The sequence below is a fragment of the Takifugu flavidus genome, chromosome 22 (assembly GCF_003711565.1).
Source record: "Takifugu flavidus isolate HTHZ2018 chromosome 22, ASM371156v2, whole genome shotgun sequence".
NCBI lineage: Eukaryota > Metazoa > Chordata > Actinopteri > Tetraodontiformes > Tetraodontidae > Takifugu > Takifugu flavidus.
In genome coordinates, this window is record NC_079541.1 from 8,450,944 (window position 1) to 8,478,499 (window position 27,556).

The following is a 27,556-nucleotide window of genomic DNA, read 5'->3' on the forward strand; positions in this document are numbered from 1 at the left end:
TAGTATTAGATCTTAGGAAATATGAATTGTGTTAATTAGTGATTTAAATTAGTAAAATCACAACTTATGGGTGATTAGTTGCATATAAGTCTTGGGCAGAAGGGGTTGTTGCTCATATATACTTTTAGCTCTAATAAACTCCTGGATTTGAGATTCGATCTGGAAACTTGACTTCGACTCGCAGCGGTGTGTCTGTCCATCGTTAATGTTATGGATCACAGACTTGTGTGTGAATGGAGACACTGAGAGAGTCCGCAGAATTCTCTCTGGGGTGTCCAGAATCCTGCAGTGACAGGTGGGGGTGAGGTGTGGTTATGGACAAGAAGCAGGAGAAGACCCTTCAAGACTCCCAGATTCCATTAGCCGGCCTGTGATGAACTGCTCCGCTACCAACACACATACACACATATACACAAAGATGGGACACATCCTCCCCCATCCCACAGCCTCGCCTCTTCATCCCCCACCTCTTCCCCGAGACACTTCGCACCCTCCGTCAGTCGCCATCGATCATACAAGACCTCCTCAGATGAAGGCTCAAAAAACACACGCATACACTGTAACCATACAACCGGCAACGGCACACACGTGTGCAACTCTTTTACTCACTTGCTTGTACGTACACACACACTCCCAGCAACTCTACACCTCTTTCATCTGAAACCAAAAGCCCTCGCAGCACAGAGGAAATCCATTTGGGCCAAAATTAGCATCATGAGATCTACCTGATAGGCAGCAACTTGCACTCATCCCAGCAAAACAAAGACACATGCAGGGTCGTCTGCCTCTGCCCCCGTCCCCCTGCTGTCTTTAAAGGCCGCCGCTAATTTCCCTGCATTCCTGATCAATGCAGGAAAAGGAAGATCATTAATGAGCCAGGGTGAACCAGCACAACGTGGGGGATCAGTCTAATTAAGGACACATCAAAACAAACACCAAAAAAAAAAAAAAAAACTCCGTCAACTTTAGCATGACGCCAACACGTGCGTATCCATGCGGCTTATTTCAGTCAACAAGTCAGAGGAATGAATCCAAAGTGCGGCTCACCTGTACTTTCCCAGTTACTTCGAAAGAGAACTCCCCCAATCCTTGGGCAAAGATCCACAGAGAATAGAACCAAACACCTGCAGCCACAGCCACCTGCGCATCCAACTTGTTAACCCTTGTTGAGTCTCCTCCTGTGCCGGCGCGCGCGAGAGAGAGGAGGCGTCGCAGTCGTAGTATCGCTGCTAGGATGACGTGGGAGAGATGGAGGGAGGAGGGAAGCAGCACTGGTGCCTGGCGTCATTGGAGAAGCCGCATTCTGTGTGTCGGCATGCTCAGAGCAAGGGAACGGAGAAGGTGATAAAGCAAAAGAAAAGGAGGATGGGAGCCCCCTCCCACCTCGCCGCTGAGCCACGTCTCCCACACACGCGCACTCCTTCCCTCGTCCTACTACAGATTGCCCGCACTGATGAAATTTTAATGGTTCTCTTAGGAAGAATAATGAACATGCTACTCCCCGGAGTTGTGTGTATGTCTGTAAGAGGGTTTTCTACACCACACACACCTACAAAAGCATGTAATATACATGCACGCGTGCATGCAACTGCAAAGAGTGTATGTGTGTTTTTTTCTTGAACACAGCTCAGCATACTCCCACTCACACACTGCCTGCAATCCTGCACGGATTCACTCACACACCCTACCTTTCCCCATCTCACACACCCCCACCTCCCCCAGCACATGCGCGCGCGGGTGCAAAACAGCCTGACATCCAACTTCAAACCTCAGTAATGACAGACAGTCGCACGGGGAAGACAGGACGAGGAAAGTAAACACAGAGATCCAACACATCCTCAAAATGCTCTCATGGTGCGCACTCGCATCCGTGCGCACGGTTGCATAGCGGCGGACACACATGAGCACACACCCCAATGAAGTGGAACAAAGAGCACAGAGGCGGCATGTGGAGACACCAGTAGGAACACCGGGATGGGAGCAGAACGCTGGGAAAAAAAGATTCTTCAAAGCACCTTCAGTGGGCTGCAGTAGGGTAGAGTCGGAATCACGGAAATTCCAAATATGAAGAAGGTAACACTGATCTGGTGCATCTGAAAAGCTTCTGAATGCTCTGGCAGACATTGGGGGGGTGTGGGGTTACGCTTTCAATGGCTGTGGTGTCACATAAATGTCAGTAACTGCAATTCACTCATTTTATACCTATATTTCAAACAGGGTCACGCGAATTTCCTCGTGGCTTGTTTTGGCACGTAGCAGTTGTTGGTTTAAATTGCATAAACGCCACAGCACGGCAGAATATGAGATATTGAAATGAGTTTCAGGAGTGTGTGGGTGTGGCGCAGCCTGATCAGATAGATGGTAACCATGGCAACACTGTGTTTGTTGTGCAGAACTGTGTGTCAGTCAGAATGAAGGCCCTTCATGGCAGAGAAAAGGAATAGAGATTAAACCCATAAACGACACCCTTTTTGCAGATGAAGGCAGCAAACGTGGAGGACAAACTAGGTTATTCAATTTAGATGAATTCCATCCACGGCGGGTTCGTGATCGACTGAATTCTCACACAGCTCACCGGTGCCTGGGAAGCCGGTGCTACAGATAAGTCAGAAAAGTACAGAAAATGAGCAACGGTTGCTGTTTCTAGCTTATCGTTTCATACGTTGGGATAGATTTGCTGTAATGCACCCTAACTGTTTTTGTTTTTCCAGCGGCCTTGTGTTTGGGAATGGCTCATTTGGCAGACTCGGCTTGCTAGGAACTCCAGTTCATTCACTGCGCCGATAACCTCTGAGTCACAATAACGTGACGTTGGATGTTAATGAAGCCAATAATGTACAACTAAAGAGTCATAGAAAGAGTGCAGAAGTAGCTCATAATAGGCCTCCGGGCTAGTCCAGACTCAAGCTCAGGCTAGAAAACACCATCGGATCAGTTTGATCTGATGACATCCTGTAAAGTGATTCTGCCTCTCGCTGATGGTGCTGATCTCAAAGTCAAGAGCAACGACCTATCAGCAATGCAAATGTGCGCAAGAGCATCTCCTGTATGTCACAAGGGTGAGGAAAGAGGTACACATAATTACTGTGGTGAATAAAAGTATGTGCAATTCAAAAAACTGTATTGATTTAAGGTTCTGATTAACATTAAAGACATTTAATATAATGTTTTATCTACAGCTGCATGACTGTTTACTACAGTGATGTCATGCATTTGGATTAAAACTGCTGACAAATCAACAAGTGCGTTAACAAGCACGCAGGGAAATCGAATTCCTGCCGTAGTTCGATTACGTCAAATGCATTTGGACGAAGTAGCTCAAAACCCGAAATGGGGATTTATTTTTAAAAGACTGGCTACATCCTGCGCGAGACCGTTGCAATATACATTCCTCACGTGCTCATGGTAGCTCTCAGACGCGGCATTATTGACACATAAACTCGTTCATCTCGTTGATTTAGCTGTGGCTGATACCTCGCTACTTCTTTATTGATTGTGGTGACGTGTAAAACCAAGTAAATTAGTGCCAATTGACGCCGTACGTTCGGGGACAGCTTGGCCCCTCCCATAATCTGACTACCGCAAACACCTTTGCAGACAGAAAGTCCGGTTGCGTACATGCCGGTAAGTGTACTCCGATTTTCGTTGCGCCTCTTTATTTGCCAATGTTTTCGTTTCATTAAGTAGTTTTTAAAAAATGAAAACGAACAATTTCCTGCTTCTCGCGTCTGACGCCGATACCTGATAAACAGGCAAAAATTTCATCATTTTTTTAGAGGAAATGTACTGGGATGATTAAAAAAAAAAGATTTTTAAAAAGGCCATTTCCCCCCAACGCTGATATTATTTTAGCCCTAAAACACTGGTGTTGAGGTTTTGATAAATGCGGATCCTTGATAAATCTGTGCATTTGATCCCTGGTCAAGAGTCAGGACACCATTTAAAGTAAACTACAGGTGAACAAAACAGGAGCAAAAGGCAGTTGTACCTACATCAATCGAGGATTCCTGAAGTTACATCAACGTTTTCCCACTGACCGGGTATCTGTAATCATCTCAGCAGGCGCCACTGCTCCAAGGATCCTGCAAAGGTGTGATACACAAGACAAGGTAAATGAAAAACAAGCATTCGATTTGCTTGAGTTTTAGGGGGGTTCGTTCTTTGTAGATAGGCAGCTCAAGAGTTTCAAACTGCAGAGGCAGAACATTATTTCTTCATCCAGTTAGACGGTAAACCCCTACCTCCCGCAGCTCCCAGCTTTTCCCCCCCAACAATCCCCCGGGAATTCTATCACTCTGTGACCGAAGGTTTATCCAATCCAGGAGGGCTTAAAAGCAACGAAGGTTTGACAGCTAAAAAAGTTAATTTTCTGCGTTCTCGTAGCGGATGTTCCACACCAAGGTGTTGCATCTTCCCTTCTCGCCGTTCTGAAACCACATTTACTTTGTAAGAATTATTCACCTCTATCCCGCCACTTTCAAACGATTTTTTTTGGCCTTTTTCTTTGGCAAAGCAAGGATAAAATATGTTGATTATTGGAGGAGCCCGTTCAAGACCTGACAGTGATGATGGGAATCCAAGGGAGAGGTGGGGAAAACGAAGACTGGCTAGGTTAAAGGTGTCAGGATACCTAGGAACCACTTGGAAATGTCTCCACGATACAAAGAAATGGAGGATTTGTGTTAATTTGGTCCGATTCCTCCTGAGATTAAAAATGAAAACTGAGGCCTTAGGGCAAAAAAAAAACACAATTTCCTAAATGGATGCTATAACTAATGCCAATGTTGTGCCAAAAATCTTTGGCTAACTAGAGAAATTATTGTAAGAAATTTAAAAAAAACATCAGATCAACTCTGACCAATTTAATCCAGATGCTGGATGGGATCCTTTCCATTACCGCTGCTGGCAACATACCAACTTTCTCATTAGTGTCCACGGTGGGAATATTTCAAAGTGGTGCTAAAGGGAACCTGCACATGAGATGAGTCAGGTACTGTTTGATAAGGCTTTTTTTTTAAAAAAACAAAAAACAAAAAACAAATTCTTATTATTAAGTGAGAGCACAAAATGGTTCTTTTTTTTACTTTTCAAGTAAATCCAAAGGCACTTTAAACACGCCAATGTCTTTTCTGGGCTTTCAAAAAGGCAAGAGGCAAGAGGTTTGGTTATTGCACCATTTATGAGCATGACCATGTGCTCTTCCAAACAAACAAACAAAATCTCTTCCTCGCCCTCCTGGGCGGTGCCTCCTTCCTTCAAACTCGGGTCCTCTACCAGAGGCCTGGGAGTCTGAGGGTTCTGCACAGGATCTTAGCTGTTCCTAGGACTGCGCTCTTCTGGACAGAGATCTCTGATGTGGTTCCTGCTATCTGTTGGAGCCATCTACTCAGGTTGGGTGTTACTGCCCCTAGTGTCCCGATCACCACTGGGACCACTGTTGCCTTCATGCCCCACATTCTCTCTATCTCCTCCTTCAGCCCTTGGTACTTCTCCAGCTTCTCGTGTTCCTTCTTCCTGATGTTGCTATCACTTGGGATTGCTACATCTATCACCACCACTGTCTTCCGGTGTGTTATATATATATATATATATAAGATATATATATCTACACACATACATACTGATATACATATTTGGATACACCTAGTGGCTGACATTCAGGGTTGAACCCTGCCATGTGTAGCTGGGACAGACTTCAACAACCTCCCCGTGACCCCTGATAGGGATAAAGCTGTCAAGAAAAAGAATCTTTTGATAGGTGTCTTTTCACCTCATGTAGCTTGACATGTCTAGATATGTGTAGCTGATCTATTTATTTATATATTTTTGCTACCTGTGCTTTTCTTATTTTTCACTTAATGCTGCAATTGTGTCATTTGTGTGATGTTCCAGGTGTATATTGTGCTGTGATTAAAGGTTATCTTAAGATCCAGAACTCTGATGCAAAGTCTTACTTATTTGCATGGCATTATTTTGCTTTTTAATGTATTTCAGTGAGTGAAAAATGGGTCAAATGTCATTCTAAAACACTGAAAAACAGCAATGCTTGGGCTCGGTAGAAAACTAAAGATCATTACCAACTCAACCATGATTTTGCATATAGCTGCACAACAGAGTAGCCTGTGTGGAAAAATAAGATTCTTCGGAGTGGAAAATTGCCCTGTGACAGGCTCCGCCTCCAGTAATCACCTGCTTTACATCCATTTAGAATTCACAGATGAAAAAGATGTCAAACAAAGATGAACTGGAATACTGGTGGGTGTGTTCGTGTCAGCTAATATTCCCAACATTAAGCACTGGAAGCTTATCGCTGGGATCTCTGGAGGGTGGCAGGACTGAGAGTCAATGGCAACACAATCCTTGGAAATTGTACTCTGGAATGCTCTGATATGATTTCACATATATGAAGCCATCTTCTTTTATGAAGGTGGTTTATTCAGTGCTGGATGGTTTCCTAAACTCATCATCAAACGCTGCTGCCGATGGATTCCTTTTTTTAAAAGGACGGACTTGGGACGTGCGTGACCTCTGGTCTTCTTCTTTAATCACTAGTAATATCCTCCGAGGCTGCGGCGCTCTCCAGCTAAAGGTGGATATCCGCTGGGAGATGGAGATGAGAGTGACAGCTTGTGTAACAGGCTCAGTGGTTCTTCTCTGTGCACCGGAGTCTTGTAACAGGTTTTAATGGATTTTTTTTTTTTTAAAGGGCATGTCCAGTGAGTGTGCATACGCTGGCCTACACAGCAGAGGTTCAAGGGTCAAGAATTTTGGTGAGACGCTTCATCTTTCAGTGGTGGACCTTTTTTACACGTACATTTACACAACACACTCCAGGGGGAAACTGCCTCCAGCTGCTGTTCAGCCTGGCAGGCTGCCCAGGCGCCGCCCTCAACGACAACCAGTCAGTCCTTCTTATATCAGCAAACTAGCTAAGCTAACGCTAGCAGCAACTTGCAGTTGATGCTTGTCAAGCATTGACTAAAAAGTTTCTAAACAACTAACAAGTAGGCTAATTGTATTTCTATGCCTGAGATTCTGCTATAGCACTGCTTTTAGTATTGGTAAGCTATAATGTCAGAAAAACTAGCTCTACGAGAAGGACTGACTAGAGACTAATCCTTTGCAGGTTGGTGAGAAAACGAATGATGATATATTGTGTGTGTGTGTGTGTGTGTGTGTATATATATTAATTTTCCAAATCAAGCTCTCGTTTTGCAATAGTTGATGGAATTGAATAGCTGAAATATTCACAATATAGCAATAATGTTTGCTCTTTAGCTCGCTTAGCAGGTTCGTATTTCAAACGATTTGTTGTGCTGTAGCACGTGATTTGATTGGTTGTCTGGTGTTTGGGCAGCCTCCCAGGCTGGAGGCTGAAGGCCGACACAACATATAATTAAAATCCTTTCTTTCAGACTGTGTACAAAATCAAAACAATGAAGGAAAGAGTCTTCCTTCATGGAGCAAAGGTGTTTATTAAAACACTCCTGTCGGATTTCATTTTAGTATCAAATCACACATTGTTTATGCATGTTTTAGTCTGAGACATTTCCTATCTACTCTAAACCTCTAAATAAATACTAAAGTTCATTTTAGAGCTGTGCAGGGCAGCACAGGGGTCTGCTGAGACAATAACGACTGGTCACAATGGTGCAATAACCAAATCCATTAATAACAATATCATGGGTGTGATGAAGGCTATACCCTGATAATGGGCAGGCGTGAGTAGAAAGCTAGTGATTGAATACTCAGCTTAAACCCCACCTAAACAACCCCCACCCGCCAGTGCCCCTCTCGCACCAGTCCCCGTTGTCTTCTCACGTCTCATTTTCTCCTGATCCATCTTGATGACATAAGCATAAGCTGCCGTCGAGGTTAGGGGCCCTGTGGAGAATTAGTGGCTTGAGGAGGATGGATTTCTGTTCTTACCATCAACCTGGCTGCTTTTGAGCTCATATTAATGTTGTAATATGATCAGGAAACATGCACTCATTGTTTGCAGTCATCAGGCCGAAATTGTTAAAAAATGTTATTAAAATCCATGTTTGACATAATTTTGTTAATATTCTAATTGGCATTTTCTCGGTTTTCATGCATCAGTTCCAAATGAATGAGTTTAACGTGCACAACGGCAACAGGAAGTTAGAAGCAAGGCTCAAGTCTGTTTAAATGTTGGATTTTGTATATATTTTGGTCTCAGTTTACGTTGGAACAGTGCTAAAATAATGTCTTTTGTCTGTAGCTAAAGCTAATGCGTTTACTAGCAAAAGCGGGTTCCAATAATGAGGGCGTTCAGTCTGATTTAATAAATAAGCATGGTTTTGGTATGTGTAAATATTCCAGCTTTGAAAGCTTGTTAATAACCCTGTTTATGTAAAGGATTAATTTGTTCTTTTCATCTGTTGCAATCAAAACTGTTTCTGGGGGCTTTACAGAAACCCAGAGCCTGACCGCAACTAGCAACGGTGGCAGGAAAAACTCTTCAACTTGGATGTCTCCCCTTTCAGAAAGGCCCTCATGGGATCATTATCTATGTTCAATGTGAGAAAATACCGTAATGCATAAATTCATGTGCATGAGGTAAATTGTCTCCCATGGTGAGGAAACGATCACCAGGTTGAGCTCGCTGTTAGAGCGAGACAGGCCAGATTGCCTCATTTGTGCTTCTTTCCACAATGGCAGCCCAAAACAACAGCGGGGGGAGATTAAATTATGAGTGAGATTATTTGAGGTAATGAAGAGGTAAATGGAAAAGTGACTGTGCCTTTAAGAGATTATGACAATTAACAGAAGATGGGTTTCATTACATACCAGAGAAAATAACTAAATGTACCAGAATGCATTAGTAGGGGGGTGATTTCCTATGAAACAAAATTGAGCTATCTATTCAAGCCCCTGTTTTTAATGATCAGGCAAATGAGCTTGATGTTGCATTAAAGAATCACATCAGAAAGTGTTGACAAGAAACTAATTAGACAAGCGATCACAGTCATGGGGGGAGGGGGGGGGGGTGTTGTCCCAGAGCAACCGCAGTAAATAAGACAAGCTAATAAAAGCAACATCAAGAGGATTAGCACCATTATGAATAATTGAAGACACGCCTTAAATACCTTCTGGTAGGCTGATCTCGTTGGGCGCCGTCCAAGCCATTCAGCGCGGCACCATTATGCCTCTAACTCCCAGGTGTGTGCTTAAAAATCCCCATGATTCAGGAGCTTTAAGGGCCCAGTCCAGGCCTTTGCTTTTGAGCCACCCGTGGCGTTGTTGTGCTACAACAGTCGCACTCCGTTTGGCATGTTGGAGAATGATTCTGTCCTTGACGGCACTGTAATTGTAACGTGGCCTTAAATGTCCCTAAATATGAATGAACTGTTTCCTGTTTGGCCTGAAGCGACATCCATCACTTCAAATCAATGCCATCGTCCTCACCCCACATGGATCCATTGCAATCCGGCTCCGAACCCACGTCTGAACAAATCCGCTGGCTGCCGCTATGAAGCTGTTAGTACCAGTGTTGTATCTTAGCATTACAGGGAACGCCAGCGAAGGTGTGTCAGTCCGCCTGTCGTGGAAAATGAACAGCCCAGGGGTCGCTCGATGCAAATTCAATTTCAGCGAAGAGTGAATTCACTTTACCGGGGCGCTCTAATTAAATTGCCATGCCTCTTCGTCTATTCTGAATTACACGCCAACACCATGCAAATGCAGAAAAACCAACACCAGATGCAGGTTTGAAAGCGCGACGGCGTCTGGCTCGTCTGACAAAAGGCAGCCCGCGAACCTGAGGCGAGATGAGATTAAACACAACGTCCACAGAGGTAATTTGGTTTCACAGCTCTGCCTACAACTCAAACAACTCCATCATCATCATCATCATCATCATCATCATCTGTGTGTTGTAAACCCCCGACCGCTCCCTGCACGCGCCGTACAAATTGCAGAAATGTGGCTCCACTGTGCAATTTCCACGGCCAGCAGCGCGGCTCTTTCCAACACAAAAGCAAAGGGATCCCATTCTGCCTAACCTTGGGAGGAAACAGGGCGGGTGGGGTGGGGTGGGGGGGTTAAAAGGGGAACCTATGGCATTTAGAAGCTGCGAACCTGTCGATGTGTCGCATCAGGGTTGAGGATTGAAGTGAATTACGGCGTCGCCACCCACAGATCGCAGCTTTGACGGTGGGGGAGGTGGGGCTGGGGGGAGGGGCCGAGGTGAAGGTGAGGAGGTGTGGCAGATGGGGGGGGGGGGTCTAACAGACAGCTGCTGTGTCTGTGGAAAAGGACAGGAATTCATATACTCTATTTTCTGGACTATATGTCGCTCCGGAGTCGCACTAGCCAAAAAATGCATAATAAAGGAGAAAAATGGATACATAAGTCGCACTGGACTATAAGTCACATTTTGGGGGAAAATTTATTTGATAAAATCCGAGATCAATAACATACATTTCATCTTGAAAGACAATTTAAAATAATAATGGATTAGCAATAGGGTTACGGTATGCTAATGTAACAAATTCAGCTACATGATCCACAACGAACTGAGTACGTGTCTGCTTTGTTAAGGTAACATATTAACAGTTATTCAGATAACTATAGCATAAAGAACATCCGAGCAAGTTTACCAAACAATCAAGTCTAGCTCCATAAACGAAGCGCCGCCTCTTCTTCTGCGTCGCTAAAGGAACTCATTCCTCAGGTACACACGCCTAGAGCGCCCCCTTGTGGTTGTCAGTGTGAAAATAACGAACATGTGAAATTCTGTAATAATGTATTTAACATATAAGTCGCTCCGGAGTACAAGTCGCACCCCCTGACAAACTATGAAAAAAAGTGTGACTTATAGTCCGGAAAATACGGTAGTTTCCTCCCAATAATTATGTTTACATTTCAATGCTGGATGAGGACACAATAAAGATTTGCCATTAGCTTAATAGGTTTGTGGAAAATGTGGACTAGTTGTCAGCAGAAGCAGGCTGCAGGGGAAAGATACATATAAGTTGCTCCAGAGTACAACTCACACCCCCTGACAAACTATGAAAAAAGGTGCGACTCATAGTCCGAAAAATATGGTACGTGTCATATTCAAAATTATGAGAAAACAGTGAGCACGGAGGTGATATTCTAACAGCTGAGCAACAAACCCCTTTACAACTGCTCCACATAGATGACAGGTATCCAGGACTGTGGAACATTCCTATTTCTTAAAAAAAAACATCTTTTTTTGGGGGGGGGGACTTAATTAAATACTCTTTTCTAACAGACTATCTAATGCGTGATGTTATATTTCATTGATTATTTGGACATTTTGAAGACTGTGAGAATATGGAAGACCACAGAAGCTCACCGTCTGCTTTAATACACCTGCGGATTGAAATATTTTTCACATTTATTTAGACAACTCATCAAACAAGAGTGATGAATCACAAAATATCTGCCTCAAGGTGACTCATGCAAGTCATTTTCTCCCCCCCCTGCAGAAGGTTTACAGATAGATCTTTATAGATTTTACCGGTGAGGCAGCTTGTCAGATGCATGTTGTTACCCTCACTATGCTTTAAATCTCTCCTCGACCCAGCAACAACAACACCCCCACCGCACACACGCACACACACACACACACACACACACACACACACACACACACCACACACACACACACGCGCAGAAAAGCATTTTCAATATTCATGTTGAGTTGGTTTCTCTAAAGCCGGCAACGGGAGTTCACCAGGGTGGGGCTGGGGCTCACATCAGTAGCAGTTGAGCAGATGGGGGTGGGGGTGGGGGTGGGGGGTCGCATGTGTGAGTACTCCCGATGACGACATGTTTAAAAATAGTGGCTGTGTCATGTGAAATGGGTCTCCCTACGGCACAGAAGGGGGCGATCAATCGAGCGGTGGGGGGAAGGGGAAGGGGTGGGGGGGCAACTCTTCACTCCCGACTGGAGTAAGGTTGTCAAAACCCATCAACTGTCTTCAAGGCGTCCCCCGTCTGGTGCTTCTCCGAGCTGCTGCTCCAAGTCCACGTGGCGGTTTTGCATTTCTGATCAGTGGCGCTGAGTCGACGCGATGCGGCGTCTCGGAATCATTATTTCCTTTTTGAAAAGGCGGAACAAACGCATCTGCTGCATTTGTCATCGCGACTCCAGTCGATCAGGTCCAACCGCCGTCTTCCTGACACCGACAAGGCGCTCCGAAGAACAACAGGATGCGGTGATGAGTCACTTTATTTTGCGTCAGCAGCGACTGGTTAGCCTGGGCGGCGTCGCGTTGCTAACAGAGTTTCACTGGCTCTCCTGTGGCTTGGTGGACACAGCTAGCACCATTAATAACAGTCCTGAAATGCGCTCCAGCACTTGAAAGTTGAACTCTGGTTGCCATACGTGCACGCAATTGTGGTTGAGTCCGAACTTTGATAATAAATCTATACGGATGAAACCAACACCGTTTGGCAAACTGGCCTCGGTTATTATCTAGTCACCTCTGATGGACCTGTAAATGGTCCAATCAGGTACCGAAGCTGGATTCACTGTGGGAAATTTTATGCTGCGGTTGCTCGATTGATGAAGAGCATTAATGTAAACATGGTCCTTAAGACACAGATGGAAAAATCGGATGTCCTGATTGAAACATTCGGTTATTCTCTCCATCTGTGGGAAATCTCCAGCCACCTCTGTTTTTATTGCGATGCAGGCTTCGAAGCTAAGAAATAGACAATAATTCTCGGTTTTATTGGGGCCATTAGGACAACTGTTGCACACAGGACGTATGGAATGTATTGATTCAACATAACTAAGGAAAACTTTTCAGCCAATTATGCCATTTTTTCAAAAACAAATTCAATAAAATAGGTTTAAAAAAAATGATACATACCACAGTGGTTAAAATAATATTAACAATAATTCCCAATACTTCTTTAAAAACCTGTATGAAGCAGAGGATTTGGAACAGTGCCAGTGGGATCTAGAGACCAAAAACACTGACCAGAAATGTAAATTGGTGGTCTGGTAGCACGGGCCAAGAGCCCCGTCAGCTGCGCTCCTACAAACAGTAATAACTCTCTACAATCACTGCATAATCATATGCTTGAGGTCCAGTTAACTCTGCATGTAATACTGCTCCTGCTTCCCTGAGTCTTTTAACAGAGGTGGTGAGCTGCAGCACAGAAGAGACCTGTAATGTGGTCGGGGTCCACAAAACCGTCACACTGGGTCATTATCCTCCATTAACGTCCCAATTACACACCTTTATTCGCATTATAAAGCTGGCAGATATGAGCTGTAACCTTTGTCTGAGGGAGCACTCTGGCCGCTCCCTAGCCCCCTCCTCAGTAATTTAAAACCGCAACCTTGAACCCCGGCACGCCGATTTCCACATCTCTCTAATAGCGGGTGAAGCCTATATCACCGTTACCTGACCTAAAATGTACATACATGTGTTAAAACTTGCAGAAGGAAGTATTTGCTTTAAACTACAAATATTGGATTTGAGTGCTTGTACATGCATGTAAGACAATCAAATTCCTCCGTTATTCCAATTTGGACAGCTTAGCTCGACTGAAATCGGCCCAGAGAAGTCTGAATGAAGTCGGCCTAACACCCCCAGATATCTTGGTTCTGAGTTGATTTACAAGAGAACACTCTACTGTGCCTGATAGCAACCAGTAAGAACCTAAAATGGGAATTCATTTTTGGAACGAGGCAGAGACCACCACGATGCTGATTCACGGACAACTTTACTGATGTAAGCTGGCTCATTGTTGCTGTTGGCTGCTACTTCGCTAGCTAACTTTTTGATGGATTGTTGTGGTGCGAAGTAAAAGATCAACCAGTCTGGCCAAAGAACAACAGGGGTGGGGGCGGGTTGGAGACCTGACTCTGCCCATAATAATAACTACTGTAAACTGGTTTGTGGACAGAAATCTGGTTGCAGTCCGACTGGGATGCGAATGGAAAATGCACTTAATGTCAACCCACAAAAATGCTCATGCTAATATATTGGGCAAACTTGTTAATTAAAGTCAGTTAATGAGATTGTTTTTCAAGCATAGCCACAGATGAACACAGATGTAATTGATCTGCTTTACCTCATTTGGGGGGTCGGGTTAGGATTAGGGCAGAGGTAGGCAAATCCAGTCCTCGCGGGCCAGATTCAAGCCAGACTTTCTGTCCTACAGGTAAACACTTTCACCTGGGGTTCCATTTACCTTGGAGAAAGCAGTTTCTCCCTGGTAGGATCCAAGACCTGGCTGGATTCCAGCCTTCATGGATTGGACTTGCCCATCAGAGGTCAAATCCAGTCCTCGAGGGTTGAATTCAATATGGGATTTGCGTCCTACCAGGCAGGAAATGTTTTCACCAAGGTAAATGGAACCCCAGGTGAACGTGTTTACCTGTAGCACAGTCTGGCTTGAATCTGGCCCTCAAGGACTGGAATTGCCCACCCCTGGATTAGGGTTAAGACCTCATGGAGGTATATTCTAAATCTATCCTTTCCCTCTTTGAAGGGCCTGTCGGAAGCTTTCCAGCTCCTGTGCGGTACAACAGCAAGTTTAGATGATGACGCATTTGAAGCAGAAACAGAATCAAAAACCCAAAAAAGAAGAGAAATGCGAAATAATAGTACAAGTTTAGGAATCACAATGTTTATCAGTTTGTATATAGCAGTAAGCAAATGTTTGGGCACCTCTGGTCAAAATCTGTGTCAATGCAAATATTTAATTACCATATTTTCACAACCACAAGGCGCACCGTATTATAGGGCGCACCTTCAATTAACGGCCTATTTTAGAAATATTTGCATACACAGGGCGCACCGTGTTATAAGGCGCATAGCATAGAAACTGCGTAGTGCCTGTGGTTTCATGACGCATTCACTAGATCGAGCTGCGCTAAAAGGAATGTCAATAAAACAGTCAGATAAGTCAGTCAAACTTTATTAATAGAATACAAACCGGCGTTCTCACAACTCCATTCACTCCCAAAATGAATAAACAGAATGAATAAATATTATTTTTCCCGAGTGACGTAGTGTTTTCGCGTAACACAGTTCGTTTAATAACAGCGAGTTATAACGGGCAGTGCAACATTTTTACCACAAGTGGATAGTGGAGTTTAATAGATCTTCGATTTAGTGCAACATTTTTATCACGTAGTACCGTTGCGGTAAATCAAACGTTAGTGCAAACACAATATACGGTAACTCGAACTCTCGAAGTAGTGCAAAGCGATAGCAATAGCAATATAACAATAGCAATATAACAACGTTGTTCAAACGGTAATGTCCATATTCACAGTATGATCAGCCTTGTTCAGTTGTAAACACACAAAAGAAACACGTAAAGCTCACTTTATCAGTTCATTCCTCATCCAGGAATCCCTCGAATTCCTCTTCTTCGGTGTCCGAATTGAACAGTTGTGCGAATACGGCGTCCAACATGGCCGGCTCCGTCTCGTCAAAGAAGTCATCAGGGTCGGTGTCGCTGGTGTTGTCTGGCATTTCAGTGACAATCCCTGCCTTCCTGAAAGCTCGGACCACGGTTGAGACTGACATATCAGCCCAGGCATTTACGATCCACTGGCAGATAGTGACGTATGTCGCTCGGCGCTGTCTTCCCGTCTTGGTGAACGTGTGTTCGCCGTTCGTCATCCACCGCTCCCACGCAGTTCACAGTCTAGCTTTGAATGCCCCGTTGACACCAATATCTAGCGGCTGGAGTTCCTTTGTTAATCCACTTCTTGCTTTGTTTCCTCGGAAGCTCCGTTGAGTCTTCTTTACCTGGCGCAGGTCGTCTTGTTGCTTCCTCCACTTCCGCACCATTGATTCGTTCACGTTAAATTCTCTTGCCGCTGCTCTATTTCCATGTTCAACTGCGTGACTGATAGCCTTCAGTTTGAACTCTACGTCGTAAGCGTGTCTCTTGCAAGGAGCCATTTTGGGGTCTTTACAGACAGAAATGGTTTGGGACTGAACTAGAATTCCTATTTATCGCTCTTACTGCTGTTACCTCGGCCACGCCTACTGACTACGGTAGCCGCAATTAACCAATATTACCGTAATCCATACAAAAGGCGCTCCGGGTTAAAAGGCGCACCGTAGATTTTTTAGAAAATTCTAGGCTTTTAGGTGCGCCTTATAGTCGTGAAAATACGGTAGGTGGAAGCTGAAATGATCTCCATAAGGCATAAAGGTATAAAGTTTCAACATTTCATTCCATCATATTCTGGAAGCAAGCTAACACCATCTGTGAAAAGAAAAATAAACGTACTGAAGAGACGTAAGATGAGGTTTTGCAGAGGCCTTCACAGGTTCCTGGGTCAAACATCATTGAAAATCTGTGGATAGCACTTAAAACAGCAGTGCTTGAAAAACCCAATGAGATGCACATCAAACATCAGGACCAGTTTGAGTTGTAACCCCTTCAGTCCAAAGTGGAGTTCAGGAAGCTTCCCTCCCAACATGTGCCTTTCATCCACCCGCCAATGTTCCAATAATTAAGCCGGTCAGTAAAACATTATTAGAAACAGGTGGTGAATTCATAAAAACTGGGAAAGAACGTGTTGCCGGGGTCGATGAAACTGTTGATGCAAACACATTTCCAGCTTCAGAGGTGAACTCGGCAGCTTATTGAGAGTGTAAACGGGTGAGTAACAATCACGAAATAAATAAAGATGAATGAAAGCAAGCCTTCCCAACACTCTCCCCCAGTCTGGCACGTTTTCCCCATCCCCCCCCTTCAAAAAACTGCTTTACGTGTGCGAAGCGTGCACGTCGAGCGCAGTGATGAAAGAGGCAGAAATACAGAGCGGAGGGACACGGGTGGCCTTGTGCACACTTCCAATTCTGCAGGATCATCGTTACAACTGTACCCCACCCCACCCCACACACACACGTGCACACAGACACACACATGTCTGCAGCACCCCAATGTGGCAACAATAGGAGGAGATGCTTTATTTCATGGGCCATTTTCTAACAGCACAGCAGTAATGAGGAACAACATTAACATTTTGCTGACACATGTCCCCCCCTCTCCCCTTCCTCATAGGGCATTAATTTCCAGTTTACTGCATGTGGCTTTTGGTGTTCCAGTGAGCTATAAGTCAAGTTTCATGCACCCAATACACTCCACGCCCTAATGGGAGGAGGGGGAGTTACTGGGCAAATCGAGGAGCGTTCTTCATTCTTCATTTCATTGTGCTTCAAATATAAATGTCTTCTTCAATCACAATCACAGTCAACAAGCTGATTTGCCACAACAAAACAGTGGATAAAACACACACACCCCCAAGCACACATATCTGCCTTTTTACTGTATATTTAAAGATTGGTGTACAGTCCTTTCCTAATTAAAGAACAATGTTCTTCACACTGTTTTAAACTATTGGAAAAGAACTGGACTCAGAGCGAGGTTCTAGATTCTAGAATCTAGAAGAAGTACTGGCTGTTTTGGTAAGAGGAAGCCCCTTCACGTCGTACCTCCAATAAAAAATGGATGAAACCAGGCCAGCGTAAGAGTAATTGGTTCCCCTGTGGCCGAATCGCGTTGCTTCAAATTCCACCAAAATTTGCAGCCACGCCGACGCGCTGCAGCCACAGTGGGAAAACCTCCCTAAAAGGTGGTTAAGCTTCCTCAGTTTTCCATCCTTTCACACATACGAGCGGATTTTTCTGTCAGACGCCGACATTCCATCAGCTCAAAGGCTGCTAACGGCTAAGCGGAGTGATGGCCTCATGGCTGGTCTGACAGCTAGCATCTGCACGTGTGCGAGCGCTCTTCCCATCACTGCGAATTCCATTTAAGCCTTTTTTTTCGCGTGAAAAAGGGGGTCGAGTGAATCCATTACGTGCTCCATCTCTTGTTGTGGTTTAATTACGCTGACAGACAGGGAATCAACAGAAATGTGCACGTCGGCACTCTGACAAATGGCCTCAACTGTAATTGCTTGCAAATTACAGGACGTGAGCATCAATATTGGCACAGAAGAGCTGTTGGGGCTCAGAGGCAACGTATGAGAGGGCTATCAGGGCTTTCCAGATGAAGAGCATCGAGTTGCTTAACAAACATTTACTCGTTGCACATTCATCGCAAGATAATCGTTTTAAAGAATATTAATTCTAATTTCTGTGCCGCGTCTTTCACAGCAGGGCAGCCGAACTGTTCGTTGCTGTGAGGAGTAATCCGATCTGGATTTGTTGGGTTGTTTTCAAATAAGTGTCAAAAGTCAGTTATTTTCCATTGGAGGATAATGGATGAAAAGTATCACTTGTGTTGTCGCGATCGATGAGTTTATTCGTTAATTCGTCCACCTTGCTGTGAAGGGCGCATTAAAGATCAGCCAAGATTCCTTCATTCATCATGATCATCAGCAGGCAAATCCATAAACATACAGGAAATAAAACACTTTGTGGGGAGTGAAAATGAAGCCTTGCGTAAATAAATGCCTTGCATTGAACCGCTAATGCATAAGATTCTAGTAAGTGATGCCGACTGGTGTAATATTGTCAAATACAATACCAGTTTTTTTAAAAACACATCAATCCTTTTATCCCACTTAAATTTTTCATCATTCCGATGTAAACGCTGTGGATTTATTGGATGTAAAAGATGTCTCTTAGCATCGATCTAAGTAATTGCAGAGAGAAATCAGGGTTTAGGATTTGTCTCACAAAAATTATTACGACCATTATCATCACAAAATGAATGACCAAGGCAACAATGAGAGCAGCAGCCTTTAAACCGTTTCCGTGCTTATCAATAAAAAATTAAGTCAAACCACCAAGACCACCGATCAACAGTCTCTGACCCGAAAATATGGAAACATGTTGACTGCATTGAAACAATGAACTAAATAACTTTATAAGAAAGGGAATAGTAAGAAAAGGCAGAAACACACTGTCTATTATCAGGTGTACCACAGAGATGTGAACGCTGTGCTCTTCTTTTCTCATTCTACCCTAGCAGGTGCGTTGTAAAAGTAATACAGATAAAAACAGCGTTCCAATATGCAAATTACATAAAATGATAAATGATGATGATAGATGATAAATGAATGCTAAATGAATTCTAAATGAATGCTAAATGAATTCTCCAACCTTAATACTAATGTCACCAAAACAAAACAATTCCTGGGGATCCAGATACCCAGCAGTCATAAATAGACATTACTGACAGTAATTGACATTAGTCAATTACAAAGGAAAGAAACATCAAACGATAACAAGGAGTTCCTCAAAAACACTTTCTTTAACACTGACAAGATTGATTATTTTGTGAAAGCACTATTTCATTACTATATGCAAACACCAATTCTTCCTTGGACGATGAAGAATGGAATTATTCGTTGGCAAAAAACAGCCGTAAAAGCTCTTTTTCGACATCTCTGAAATGTAGCTGTACTCTTTATTGAAGTGGAGATAGGTGATCAGCTTTGTGGAGGTCCCATTAAGACTGACGTGTGTTAATGGGGAGGGGCAGCTCTATACTGTGAGCTCCTGGTGTGCAGCCATATTGGTCCCCAGCCCGCCTGCACTGGGCGTGAATGGGGTATGTCAAGCACATTTCACATATTTGGAGAGACTGAAATGTATTTAATCAATTTGCAAATGTTCCGCGGCACTCTGCATGACGTCTCCGTGGACACAGCCCAAAATGACTGTTGCTGTATGTACTGAAGTGACGAATACTCATGCTGAGTCCAGTCTGTTTATGCATTTGAAATCATTTTCACAAACAAACACATGCCCCAGGAAGTGATGAACTGGAGATTGTTTTCATTGCTTAATGTTACAGTAAAGTCCCAATACAAAAGAACTACAAAAAACTTGTAAAAAACAACAACAATCTGTTTAGGCCCTATTTTTGGATTAGCTGGAACCAAAGGGAATGCTTAATAAGATGATGTACTCAAAAAAAGAGGTTTGTAAAATATACACGTAATATTTTAAAGGTCACCGGTGTCAGATCACGGACATCACCCATAAGGAAGCATGACGTGAGACCCAGGAGAGCACAGCGCTGACACGCAACAGCAGTGCGCTGACACGCTGGTTGCAGTCGATGTGCGTGTCCGGTCATAAGGGCGTTTCCAGGCTTGTTAGGGATAAAATTGGAAACACAGCAGCATCTTCCCCCAACATCTCTCTAGAAACGATGTTTCTGTTAAACCCCCGAGTCAACAGAAGAATCATCAAAGCGATTCATGACTTTCATTTATTCTAAGCTTGATTTGTGAATTTGAGGTGAAAAGAAAATCAACAAAGGTGACGCTATCCTCCAGTTGCCAATGTTTAAACCTCCATCCATTGGTTGTAGCTCTGGAAAAATGATTTGTGCGAACAAGAAAAAGTTGTTTTTCAATTTTTTGCCTCTATTCCATCGATGTAGTTTTCTCTAAATTGATTAAAACATGAGTTTAATACATGAAATCAGTACTAACTTAATAAATGAATGGTGTATTAGGCAAGAGTGCAGGAAGGTGGGTGCTGTCGGGCGCTCCAGCACATCCTGCTAGCAACAGATGGCGCTGTACGTTAAACTGCCCGTGCCGATTTTTCTCTAAGTTGTAGCTTTTCAGTTTCTTTACATTCATTTATACTCTGCAACAATGGAATATAATACATTATCAACATTAAATAGGTAAGGTAATGAAAAACACTCAACAAATATGTGCTGCCACCTAAAACGAATCTAAAACTACGTTTTTTAGAATCTGTACAAAAGAGTCGCTTTTAGGTGACCTCCTCGATTATGCTATTGGTCCGAAATTTGGCAGTAGCAGCAATGACGAAAAGAGTTGCCCTTCAAAGTGCAAAGGTCCAAAGAGCGTACTCATGAAGTTCGCGAGACTGTACCTGCCTTCCGTGCATTTAGAACAAGCCAAAACCTACCGAACCCACGCTCGCGAAAAAGACATTATCCTAACTAACTAGGCCACCTCAAAATATTCGACCAATCCCGTTAACACAGTCACACCAGCATTAAGAAAGCTGCTTCATAATGAGCAATGGGTAGTTTTGCCTTTCTAGTCACTGTTTTCATTTTTCAACTCCTTCAGAGCTTTTTCGTAACGTATATGTATGATTCGAACAACTGGTGATACTTAAGGACTTTCCCAGTGGAGCGGCTGTTCGAGATTAATCCTTCGTGTTCTGTGTTTGCCTGGGGCCTCCTCTCTGTTGAGTCCCCAGTTGATTGACAGAAAACTGCTGATTAGATCATAGTAGATATCGCGACATATCCAGAGCTGCTATCTGAAATTATTGTAGGCTTTCTGCTCCCAGAAGATTAAATAAAACACCTCGCTGAGAACCAGGAGTGTGCACCCCTCCTCTCCTAGTAGGACCCTGATAGTTCATGTATTTTGATAAGATGTAGCAGCACAGAGAAACACATCAATAAGCTTAATAAAGTTAGTTATGCCACTTGGCAGTGCTATACCTTGACGCTAGCCGGTGGAGAGGAGCACTGATGTTTGTTATCCTTTTTTTCATTTATAAATGCACAAAATAGCCATTTCATACATTTTAGCTCAACATGTCACAGTTAATCTGTGCATCCAGTATTTCAAATATGTTAGATCCAAAAGATGAATACAGCATTTAGAATATGGTGGTAGGCAGGAGGTCAACGTTTAACACAGGGAAGTACTTGAAGGACACGTTGGTTTAGAGGTAAAAGAGCAGCAAAGAGGAGGTTATCAGTTGAAAGATGGAAAAGAGTCGATGTGTAAAGACCTGATCTACTTCTTCAAGATCAAGCAGAGGGTCAAATAGACTTTTGACAGGCTGGAAAATGCTTTTCTCACCTGAGAGGCTTCTCCAGTTCTGACTTGGTGCGAGATGAAACCCTTTCTTTCTTCAAACTATCTGTCTTCTCTGCCTCAAACTCATGTTGGCTCATCTGAGTTGAGTTACACGCTTGTAGAGCACGTGTTCCGACTCTCCAATGTATGGATCTGTGCATTCTTCTGCTATGGACAGCAAATAGAACATCGCTCCACTGTTGCCTTGGAGTTTTGACACACATCTTATCACATTTTCTAGTAGGCCTTGATGAGATTTTTGGACAGACGCAAAACATAGGGGATGGCGATATATTGGTGGTTAAGGGTTCTGTTAAATAGACAGTCCAGAACTTGATGTATTCATCCACGATCGTCATATGGGCTGTGATTTGTGTTTTAAGTCTTTTCCAGATGTTCGTTTCAAGGTACTATTAGCCTTCTACACTTTTCCACAGGTTCAGTCAGCCTCATGGATGAGAGGAAAGCCTCTCCATCCTGCTTTCAACAGTCCAGTTGACCCTGTGCTGCACCTTGATGGACTACTACTACTGCAGAATATTTAACAAAAATATGATTTTCCAGTAGCATTTGCTAATTTGGCAGGTTGGTAGATTTCATGTTAAGCCCTGGAAAGTGTGGTGTTTTGCAGGCTTTCTTGTGGTTTAGTACTTGAAGTCCAAGGAGGCTGTCCTTCAGCCTAGTATAGATTTAATATCTTTAGTTCTTTAATTTGGGTATAAGGAATTAAATTCTAAATCACCTTAAATCTGTTTATCTTCTTGTAATTCTTTACATCTTTTGCTATATCAGGCAGATATCGTCAGTTACATTTTTACAAGTGGGATCCCTTTTTCTAGTTATTCAGGCATCATTTTACATTAATAAAACATTTCCTTTCAACCAAAATTATAAATCCGGTTAGTTACATCTGCCAGCATCTAGTCCTGTCAATGTTTGTAAGCAAGTAAATACTCATAGATAAAATATCCCTCACATTCTGTTTTATTGTACATTTAATGAGTAAAACTAAAGGTGTTTCATGTTTAGACTAACAATGATAAATTTTGACTTGTGCATTGACAATTTTCTTGTCACACTGACAGCAATAAGCAGAAAAACAGAGAGAAACAAGCTGCCCTTTTCTGTTCAGCGTGAAAGACTAATGACATATTTACATGGATAAAGGGAAAAACAAGCCATTAAATAAACAACAATTTCACAGACAGCAAAGAGGAAATGGAAAAGAGGAAGATAATTTTTATATATACACATACATACATACACATACACCCACACAAACACACACACCTAAAAGCTCAAGACAGCGGCCAACAGATACGCCCTTAAATATAAGAAAACATTCACTGGCTTTTATATTTAATGGCTTCCTGATGCAATTGTGCATAGCCGTGTCAAAGCAGACTGTAGCAGTAAAATGTCATAAAAGCAATTCTTATTTATCAGTGTCTCCGGCATTATTGCCATACGGGTAATTTATAGGCAATTACCGTGTGTTGTGCACCCACGATGAAGAAATCCAAGGTCGCCGAGGCTGTGACATGAATCACAACTGTGCGACGGCAGAGCAAAGGTAAAACAGAGCAGCGAGCAGGTGAGGCGGGCTGTTAACATGTGATGGATGAGCAGAAGAAGGGAGGTGAAGTAAGAGACAAAACTGAAAGCATGCAGCAGATCGACAAAAGAAATACACAGAAATTCAGGCAAAAACAAGTAGAACATGTAGAAATGTGTTTTTACTCTACTGTAAAATTCTGTCAAAATTAAATAAAATCAAGGTGGCAAATAGTGCATCTGTGAATAGATTTAAAAATAATAATAGTCACCTTAGATGTGGATGCAGGAAGTTAGAAATTATACATCAAAAATATGATTAGGTGACAAATACAGTATGTTCAAGCAGCAAAAAAACAGCTGCGGATTTGATGGATCTGATGTTGTCAGCCGTGGCGGCGCTGAGCTAATCCATACAAGCCGCAGCTGATCGGAACGATGATGTGTTCGTCATGACGTAAAGACAGTCTAAAGTCTGTAGCAATCCAAACGCCAGTGGTCAATAGTGCTGGTCAGCGCCAGTGAGGCAGCCGAGGTCAATCAATACAATGTTCTCCATCACATTGGCTTAGTGGGGAGTGCTTGAAGTCATTTAAAAAGAGTTGGATGCAATTATTTTAAAGGTTGAGTCACATGAGACGAACGCACACTACTACAGACTAATCAAGTATCGTCAACATATAACAAATAAGGCAACGCTGCTTTAGGTATGTTCATTTATAAAAGCTGCTGAATAAGCTATGAATTATTCCAGATTGACATTTTATGGCGTAAATATGTATTTATTTATATAACTGTACTATATATAACTTTAAAAACAAAATACTCAAAATGTCCAGTAAGTTCGTAGTCAAGCAGCAGAGCACTCTGTGGCAGAAAGAAAGAGCTGTGATGGACGAGACAGAGCTGAGGGCCCGTCAGGGGCGTAGCGTTCCATTAGCTTAGCCCTGATGTACCGCTGGACACACTTCCATACATTCACTCTTTCTGAAAGCGTCACTCAAAGGTGAAGGAAGCCATGTGTGCCACCTCTTTCAGCCGCTACCTGTGTTCGTTTTGACAGAGGTAGAAAGTAAAAGCCAAAGAACAAGACGTGAGGACGCATTTTCTGTTTAGATTTGTGGCTCCAAAAGTTAGATTTTGCTCAGGATTCCTTTTAAGTCTCTGTTTACATGTTTAGTGTAAATCATTTTATTAAGTTGGCGCAGATGAATGTCCTCCAAGTGGAAATTTCCAGACAAAGTCTTGGGAATATTTTGTATTTCAGCGTCTGCGGCCAAAAAACATCCAAAGAAAGAATTCTTGGCTTAAGAAAATTCAACTGGACTTCCTTTAGTTTATTGAAGATGTTTCTTATCCAAGAGGCTTCTTCACTTCTAAACAAACTGGTGGGAATCCCAGAGTTACATATACTGTGTTGATTTACTAAAAGCTGCTGTTAGTGGTCGTTAGTCGGAAATTTATATTATTGAAGGGGTGCAGATGATCGTGGTCATCATGTAATGTTGGGAGGGGGAGGGATCCCAGGTGAGCCAGCCTTCTTCTCCGACCAGAACATGGCCACATCCACAAAAGCACATTTCCCCTAAATTATTCCATATTAACGGACAACTTGGTGAATGTCTTTACAGCAGTTCTGCAGTCTTATTATAAAATACAAGAACTGCGCTTGTAAGTTGGATCCTTTTGAACCATTGTATGGCTCAATCTACCGCTAGCAGCTAAAGTCCAGAGATGTCCTTGAACATGCCTGACCTTCCATGTCTTCATCCTTCACTGGCAGCAAATCAGCAAGGATAATTCCGTCTCAGCTGCCCACCATAAGAGAAGACAAATCTCCCAGGCAGAATATAGTCATCACTTTTTATTCCGGCAGATGACAAAAGGAGAGAAGCTTTGCTGGTACAGCGGTGGCTGTTGGTTGCATTTAAGGATGCGGGAGAGTATTCTGTTATACGGTCCTGATCCTCAGGGAGTTTGAGGATGAATTTCAGAGAAAGAGAAAATGTCAGAGCAGAAACAGAAAGAGGATAAAAGATGATGAAAGTCTGATAAAAGAGATGAAAGCATATATGGAGGCATGGAGGGAATACCTGTAGGAGATGGAAAAATAAAGTTCTGACAGGGAGAATGACGCTCACGGGAGCAGCAGGTCTGGTTAGCAGCAGAGAAGTCAATTTGAGGTTATCACGGATCTACGCGAGTCCCTGACTGAACTAATCAGGCGCAGCCTGCTGGAAGCACGCCAAGTCATTCGGGCCCCTATTGACGCTTAACTTTGCGTCACAGGTCCAGTTCACAAACACACATCTACCTCAGATATATCACTACCTCCAGGAGCTCATGTGTTTAATGAGTTAACATTTGCGCCATAGCTACTGAAATGTTTTAAAAGGAACCTTGCAAAGACAGCCAGAAAGCCAGCTCTTTAGAGGGCTTGAATAGCATATAGGAGACTGTGGAGGAATCCGATATGAAGATTGACATAAAGAAGATGAAGATCAAGAGGACACCAGGAGAGGAGATCTCAATATTTTGTAACGGGAAGCAGCTCGAGCATCTGTCGAGACGGCTATACCACATCCAAACGATGCCTTTTCAAAATGGAAAGGATGGTTGATATGAACCAGTAGAAGTCATAAAGGCAGTGGTCTGGAGCACCCAGTCGTATGGGGGCTAAATCCTATGCTGTAGACAGAATGGAAAGAAGAAGAGAAGAATGGAAAGATGGAATATGTGGTTGTGGAGGCAGCTGTTGTGGTGTCAGAACTGAGGAAGTACTGACTGGTGGGAGAGGCGCACTCACACACAGATATCATCAATAAGAGGACCTGCATTGGGCTCACACTGAGCCATGGGAGTCTCCCAGTGGATGTAAAAATAAGGAATATAGAGGGAATAAGTCCGCACGGAATGTTAGACAGGCTGAAGAATGGTGCTCCCTACACTTCTGTCAAATGGCGAGCCATGGAAGGGAAGATATAAGGAACCTGAACCTGCCCTAAGGCAGAGCGCTAGGCAGAGGTCCATCTTATCTACTTTAGTCATAAATTTGGATATGTTTAATAACTACAGGGGCCTATTCCTGGTGTGATTATCAAATCCTAAATCTGTAGTAATGTTCTCAAAATTGAAGTAGTGCCTCCACCCTTCTGAAAATTAACAACATACATGCAAAGTTGACTACATATATCCCCCAGTTCAAACAGCACTGATGTTGAAATACTGGAAGAACTGAAACCACTGTAGTCCCCATGCTGAGCCACTAGTTGGCGTTTGTTTTTTTTGTACCTGTTTTGGTGTAAACGGAAAGAAGCTTAACGTTTTCACCCCCCCAAACATTCTCGGGTGGGTTATTTTACTCCTGAGAAATAGGTCTTTTGATTTGGAAGCTAAAGGCATCGGCCAAAATTTTGGTTTATGCGTAAAATAATGATATAAATAAAACCACTAATGTTGTTTTGTTTGTTAAAGGTTTGTTAGTCTAAAGTCTAAAGTTAGTACCCTGTCATGAGGGGGTTATCCTTTATGACACATGTTCACTGACAATTTTGAAAAACAAAGAGGCTGCATAAGTGGTTTGCTTTTTAATCTATTAATGAGCATTTCCTTCCTGAGGTTTCCTGCGGTAAACCCATTACAGGGATTAGCCTGTAAATCCTGGAAAGTGACATCAGGAAGACTGTTTGCATGTTTACAATGACTTGACCCCGGATAAAGGGAAGATAAAGGATTAATGGATGGAGACATGAGTGACTGCTGGCTTAGATAAAAGTGACACGACGTGGTTGATGCCTGACACTACAGAGAGACCGTTTCGTTACAATAGTGATGGGCGGCGGGCGGGGGGGGGGGGGGGGGAGAGATATGTGTCAATCATCCTGTATACATGACCAAAGAGGTAGTTTATTGAACAGTGACCTGGCAGCCAGAACGAGGATAAAGACAGATCGCTCAGTTTAAAAATGAGGCATCAGAGAGGAAAAAAATCTAGACACAGACGCCAGGATCCAGACAGGCAACAAGAAAAACAAAGCCAATTTAAAAAAAGACAGTTTCAGAGACAATAAGGGTATCAGGGATGAGAAGAAGATGGAACGAGGGTAGGCTGGAAGAGCCAGACTGAGGAAGGGAAACTGAAAAGACAGAGGCGAAAGCGGGACAAAGAAGAGAACAAAGAAAAAGGGAACAACCACAGACAAA

General features: G+C 43.1%; 1 protein-coding gene across 2 annotated transcripts in view; it reads right to left on the reverse strand.

Moving 5' to 3' along the window:
* nav3 (neuron navigator 3) overlaps window positions 1-27,556 on the reverse strand; it is a 282,063-nt gene that overhangs the window by 216,161 nt on the left and 38,346 nt on the right. Inside the window, exon 2 of one of the 2 annotated variants that reach the window (XM_057021866.1) lies at window positions 3,993-4,082. The gene's annotated coding sequence lies outside the window, so the exon portion shown is untranslated. Of the gene's footprint in view, window positions 1-1,047; window positions 1,269-3,992; window positions 4,083-27,556 lie in introns of those variants that run through there. The other variant, XM_057021867.1, reaches the window with a different exon arrangement.